The sequence below is a fragment of the Akebia trifoliata genome, chromosome 16 (genome assembly GCF_017979445.1).
Source record: "Akebia trifoliata isolate Shusen 1 chromosome 16, ASM1797944v1, whole genome shotgun sequence".
Lineage (NCBI taxonomy): Eukaryota > Viridiplantae > Streptophyta > Magnoliopsida > Ranunculales > Lardizabalaceae > Akebia > Akebia trifoliata.
The window spans coordinates 16,006,335-16,013,473 of record NC_141390.1 but is presented as its reverse complement, the minus strand read 5'-3'; positions in this window follow the sequence as shown (position 1 = coordinate 16,013,473).

The following is a 7,139-nucleotide window of genomic DNA, read 5'->3' as shown; positions in this document are numbered from 1 at the left end:
GTGAAACCCATAGATAAGATAACTGTGCTAAAGTGTTGAAACCATGCCCACAAACTGTTTTAACCCATATAAGGATTTGAGAAGGTGACACACCACCTTCCCAAAATACTCCCCTTGAATCCAAAACTCATGTGGAGTGTCCATGTAGATCTCTTCTGCCAAGTTTCCATGAAGATAGGCATTCTTGACTTCTAGTTGATGAAGAGGCCACGAATGAAAAGCTATCAGAAAGACAATAAGCCAAACAATTGTCGACTTAGAGACTAGGGAAAAAGTAGCACCAAAATCCTTTCTCAGTGTCAGGGTGAAGCCCTTAGCTACAAGTCGAGCTTTGTAGCAATCAATAGTACTATCAATGTGATATTTGATTCTAAAAACTCATTTACAACCAACAATATGCTTCTCTAGACGAAAATAAACCAACTTCCATTTTTATTTGTCTACAAAACATCCATCTCTACCTACATAGTGGTAGTCCAATAAGGATCCTGTAAAGCCCCTATCATTTTGGGAGAGATACGTATAGAAGAAGTGGTAGTAAGGTAAGATCTATAAGAAGGGGACAGACCCTGATACAAAATAAATTGGACAATCGGATGATCAATAACACAGTTTCGCTTACCTTTGCGAAAGGCAATAAGTAAATCAACGTCAGATGAAGGTAAAATAAAGACAAAGTTTGACACAATAGAATCATGAAAAGGTGTACCTAAGTCCGAGGAGATGAAAGGTGTAGGGTAATGGGCTAAACAACTTGCTTTAGGCAACGAGAGTAAAGCCATTAACTGAGGAAGAGAGGATGCAAGACAAACAAGGGAGATAATCGGAGTAAGACAAACAAGAGAAGAAGACTCTGAGGTTGGTTTCAAAGTAAATGGCATAACCTGCAATGAAGAATCATGAAAGAAAGAAACCTTTTCAAAGAAAGTGACATCAAGAGCATGGTGAACCTTGTCGGGCATAGGATCATAACAACGGTATCCCTTAGACATATCAAAATATCCAAGAAAGAGACACTGAAAAGTTTCACCAGTAAGTTTTGTCTGTAAAGGATAACGATTCTAAACAAAACAAGTGCAATCGAAAACTTGTAAAATGATAGGAAAGAAAGTACTATTAACGTTCAACACATGTAAGGGATCCCGACTTCCCAAAGTTTGACTAGGGGTTTGATTAATCAAATATGTAGCTTTCAAGACATACATACTTTAATAAGACTTGGGAGGGTGCATACTGAAAGCGCCTCGACATTTTTTACAATAAAATAAAAAGTATTAAGGCGGTGTTTGTTTTCGCTAATTTTTAGTGCTTATTGCTAAAAAAAATTATTTTCAGCACTTTTAAAAAATTAACGCGTTTGTTTATCGAAAAAATTCAGCACAAAGTGCTGGAAATTTAGCTGAAATTTTCAGCGCAAAAAAGACACTGAATGCTTATTGCTAGTTGCACTCAGCACCGTTTTTTTTCTTGGAAAAATATACCCTTCACAAAACCGCGTGTCCATCCCCATCTTCAATTTCATCCCAAACGACAGAAATCTCACCTCTCTCATCTCTCTCTTTCGACTGAAACAAATTTGGACTGTGAAACTCTCGCATCTCTCTCGTCTCTCTCATCTCTCTCTTGACTGAGCACCACTGAAACTGCATCTCTCTCGTCTCTCATCTCTCTCTTTAACCCATCGATAATCTGTATTAAGTAATAAATACATGAATCATGGCGATAAATCCTCTAATGACGAGTATTACCTTCCATGTATTACAATGTATTTATTTCTTAATATTATATTTTATGTGGTAACATTTCTTAATGAATAAACCCTATGTTTATTCTGGTCCTACACAAATGAGGTTTCTCAAAATAAATTAATGTGCACATAAATATGAGAAAACATCACAATCATAAGAGTTTCATTAAATAACATTGTACATACAATGAAAAACTACATAATGGAACCAAGTCCCATATTCACTACATGATCCTTAAATTTCAACGGTGGCATGCCTTTAGTTAAAATATCAACGATCATCAATTCAGTGCCAACGTGCTCAATGACCACTTTATTTTCTTTAACACGTTCCCTTTATGGCTAAATACTTAATGTCGATGTGTTTACTTCAACTTCCATTTTTGTTGTTCTTAGCCATGAAAACAGCAGTTGAATTGTCGCAATACATTCTTAATGGCCTAGAGATAGAATCCATAATTATAAGCCCAGATATGAAACTCTTAAGTCATATACCATGCGAAGTAGCCTCAAAACAAGAAACGAACTCGAATTCCATAATGGAAGTAGCAGTCAATATTTGTTTGGCACTTCTCCATGATACAGCTCCACCTGCCATCATAAAAATGTAATTTGATGTTGATTTGCGTGAATCAACACAGTCAGCAAAATCTAAATCTGAGTAACCAATTTTCCAGATTGTCCGTCCGTCTATACATAAGCATGTAGTTCGTAGTTCCTTGAAGGTAGCTCATCACTTTCTTTGCAGCTCTCCAGTGGTCTAAACTTGGATTACTCTGATATCGTCCCAACATTCCCACAACAAATTAAATGTCAGGTCTTGTGCAGACCTAAGCATACATTAGGCTTCCAACAGCAGAAGCATATGGAATGTTTTTCATTTGTTCCCTCTCAAGGTCATTCTTTGGGCATTGGTTCAAATTGAACCTATCACCCTTCACAATGGGAGCAACACTTGGTGAACAATCCTTGATCCGAAATCTCTCTAAAACCTTATTGATATAGGTTTCCTGTGACAGACCCAAGATACCTCGAAATCTATCTCTATGAATTTTAATGCCAATGACATAAGACGCCTCACCCATATCCTTCATATCAAAGTTTTTAGAGATGAATTATTTCACCTCATGCAGCAAACCCTTATCATTGGTTGCTAGCAAAATATAATCCACATATAAAACAAAAAAATAAATTTTACTCTCACTAACGTTCTGGTATATACATTGATCCATAATACTTTTTACAAAACCAAATAAAGAAATTACATTATGGAATTTTAAATATCATTGACTGGATACTTGTTTTAAATCGTATATGGATTTCTTAAACTTGCAAACCAATTACTCACCATCACTAGAGGGGAGTCCTTCAGGTTGTTTCATGTAAACCTCCTCCTCTAGATCTCCATTAAGAAATGTCGTTTTCACATCCATTTGTTGCAACTCTAAGTTAAAATGGGTTACTAATGCCAAAATAGCGTGTAATCGATTCCTTCCTTTTGAGTGAATCACTTAGCAACGAGTCTTGCCTTGTATCTCTCAATGTTGCCAATGAGTTTTATTTTATTTTAAAGACTCATTTACAACCAATGGCTTTTGCACTATTAGGCAACTCAACAAGGTTCCAGACTCCGTTACTCTTCATAGAATTCATCTCTTTCTCCATGGCATTGTACCATAATTCTGATTTTTTGTAACTCATGGCTTGTGAAAAAGATTCATGATCATTTTCGATTTCAATGTTGTAGTCAAATTCTTGTAGATACCCAACATAATCACCAGAAATTACTGTCCTCTTAGTTCTAGCAGATATTCTTAATGTCACACCATCATCTTCCTTGAAAATATGAGGTTCAACTCGTTGTTTAGAAGTTTCGGGCAACTCTTGAACAATCTGATCTACTGGAATGTTGTCAACAGCTTGTGGAACTTCAATGATTGGTCGTTCAACACCAGTTTGTACTTGAGGGGCGCTATGAACAATAACCAATCTATCACCTGAAGTGGAAGGTTGAGATTCTGAATGATCCTTCTTAGAACCTATAGTCCTGATTTGATCGCTCCCATTGATCAAGTCATTTTCAAGAAACTTTGCATTTCTTAATTCCACAATCTTAGTATTGTAAGATAGACAAAAAAACTGTAACATTTAAACCTTTCAACATATCAAAATGAAATACCCACTAATGGTCCTTGGGTCCAACTTCTTTTCTTGTGGATTATAAATTCTTACTTCAGACGGACATCCCCAAACATGCATATGTCATAAACTCGGTTTCCAACCTTTCCATAATTCAAATGGCGTTTTAGGAACAACCTTGGTTGGAACTCGATTTAATATATACACTACCGTCTTAAGTGCTTCAGTTCACAAGGAATTAGAAAGATTGGAATTGCTTAGCATACTCCGCACCATGTCCAATAATGTTCGGTTTCTTCTTTCTGCTACACCATTCTGATTCGGTGAACCAGGCATGGTGTATTGGGCAACAATCTCATGTTCTTGAAGAAACTTTGCAAATGGCCCAAGTGCTTGTCCATCCTTAGTGTATCGACCATAATATTCTCCACCTCTATCTGATCTCACGATCTTTATTTGCTTGTCGCATTATTTCTCTACTTCAGTCTTAAAGATTTTAAAGGCATCTAATGCGTCGTTCTTGTTATGAAGCATGTACATATACATATATCGTGAATAATCATCTATGAAGGAGATGAAGTATTTCTGACCATGTGAGTCCATGTCTGGACTACATATGTTAGTGTGTATGATTTCTAATATGGCTGAACTTCTATTAACACCTTTCTTTGACTTGTTGGTCTACTTTCCCTTTATGCAGTTTACACAAGTCTCAAAATCAGTAAAATCCAGAGTACTAAGTACCCATCATTTACTAATCTTTTAATCATTTCTATGGAGATATGACCTAATCTCCGGTGTTATAATGTAGAGGAATTCTCATTAATAACACATCTTTTAGTATCAGTTTTAACATGCATAACATTATGAGTGGCATTGTTTTGTAAATTAATGCAGTAAAGACCATCAGATAAAATACAATTCTTAACACAATCAGATTTGTAAAATAAACTAAAGGATGTTTCTGAAAGTGAAAGGAATATTCAAAAGGTACAAGTCTTGAAACTGAAATCAAGTTTCTAGAAAAATTTGGAACATAAAAGGTTTTTTCTAACTCTAAAATAAAATCACTACTTAAAGTTAAACAGCATGTCCCTACAGCCTCCACATGTGAGCCTATTTTGTTTTCGGATAAGATGTTTCACTCATTTCCCACTAGCTTCCTTAGGTTTTGCAAATCCTGCAAGGAATTCGAAATGTGGATTGTTGATCCAGAATCAATCTACTATGTGTTAATATTTACATTAACCATATTAGATTTATAACAAACAAATGAAATTGAATTACCTTTATCCTCAAGCCATTTTTTAAATTTGGTGCATTCCTTCTTCACGTGTCCCATCTTTTTACAGAAGAAACACTTGGAATTTTTCTTGATATCAGCTTGGGGAGGTATTTTACCTTTCCTTTTTTATTAGCCTGAGATTTGTCATTTCCACGCATAGCCAGCATTGCACTCTCACCCAATTTCATCATTAGCCTTCTTTCCTCTTGAACACACATGGTCATAAGTTCATTAATTGACCATTTGTCTTTATGTGTACTGTAAGAGATTTTGAAGGGCCCGTATTGATGTGGAAGGGTATTCAAAATGTAGTGCACCAGAAATGACTCCGACATTTCAACCTTGAGATTCTTTAATTGAGTCGCAATATCCTTCATATGCATGATGTGCTTGTGCACACCTTTGACATTGGTAAGTCTTAGGGATGAGAACTTCATGATTAGGGTACTTGCGAGTGCCTTCTCTGAAGTAACGAATTGATCATCAATGACCTTCAACAAATCCCAAACATTATCATGCTGATCTACAGAATCACGAATACCAGTAGAAATTTTTGTCTTAATGAACATTACGCTGGAGGTGATTAGATCGCTCCTATTTTTCATAAAGCATAATGTCTGTTGTAGAGCTAGTATCAGAAATTGCAGGTGGTTCATCTTTCCTAATAGCATAATCAATATACATCCATCCTAAGTGAAGGAGAATTCTCTCTTTCCATACTTTATAGTTATTACCCTTTAATTCGAGAATATCACATCGGATATCAGAAAAATTTACAGTTTTGAAGCTGCATAAATTAAAAATTACATGTTTATGTTAAAATTGAAACCTAAATAATTTCATGTTTTACCAATATAAATCATGCTTAAAAATTGAATCTAATGACCAAAAATTGCCTGTGGGCTAAAAATTTTTAATTTAAAAGATTCAATCAATCTTTATGATAGAATTTATCAAATTATTTACTTAATTTATAATTATAAAGGTATATAATTATTATAAATTTGATATATATTCTATCTTAGATTAAACTTTATGATAAAACTACCAAATTATTAATTCATAATTCCTGTGGGTAAGTTATGAATAATTTGATATTTTATCCTAATTAATTATATAAATATAATAAAATTTCCTATGGGATAACATTTATTATATCAAGTATAATTAATTACAATTAATGTCTAAATAATCTTTATGTGATCCTTAACTAAAATTATATGGATCACTTAGACATTATCTTCTATGCTTAAAAAATTGTTTTGCATAAAAATTAACTGAAACTAACATGTTATTATAATGCATAATCAATCCTATAATTTCAAATATAAATATTCATCCAAAATTTTGCATAATTTATTTAAGCAGAATAATTAATTCATGCAAATATATATAAATTTGAATAAATTGCATACAATTAAATAAACTGAATATCATATGCAAAATTAAATAAATAAATAAAAAATAAAAAGTAGGCATGGTACTAAACAAATGCCTAAATATTTCTAGAATTTATTTATTTTATTTTGTTTTATTTTATCTTAAAAATTTGGTTATCTTTAACCTTCAGCAAGGTTGTTTCGACGATCCAATTTTTATCCGACACAATCTAACAACCAAAATCGGACTCCAAATCATCATGTTAATACCAAAAGATTGTTTAAAAATTAAATAAAAATTAGAAATCTAATTTCTCAATGATTTCTAGCTCCAATATGCATCAAACTCAAATTTTAAAAATAAAATTTCAACCAAAAACAGAAAATTATATATATATATTTTTGGATGCATAAAAATAAAAATTAAAAATATCAAGGCAGAGATTTTTGTGGCTTTGATACCAAATGTAAATCATAACTGAATCTAAAAATCGATTCTCAAAATAAATACGGAAATACCCAAAATCATATGAAGATCATACCTCCAGCCATTGATTCGTACGCAATCTTTTGTCTTTGTTTTTCTGTC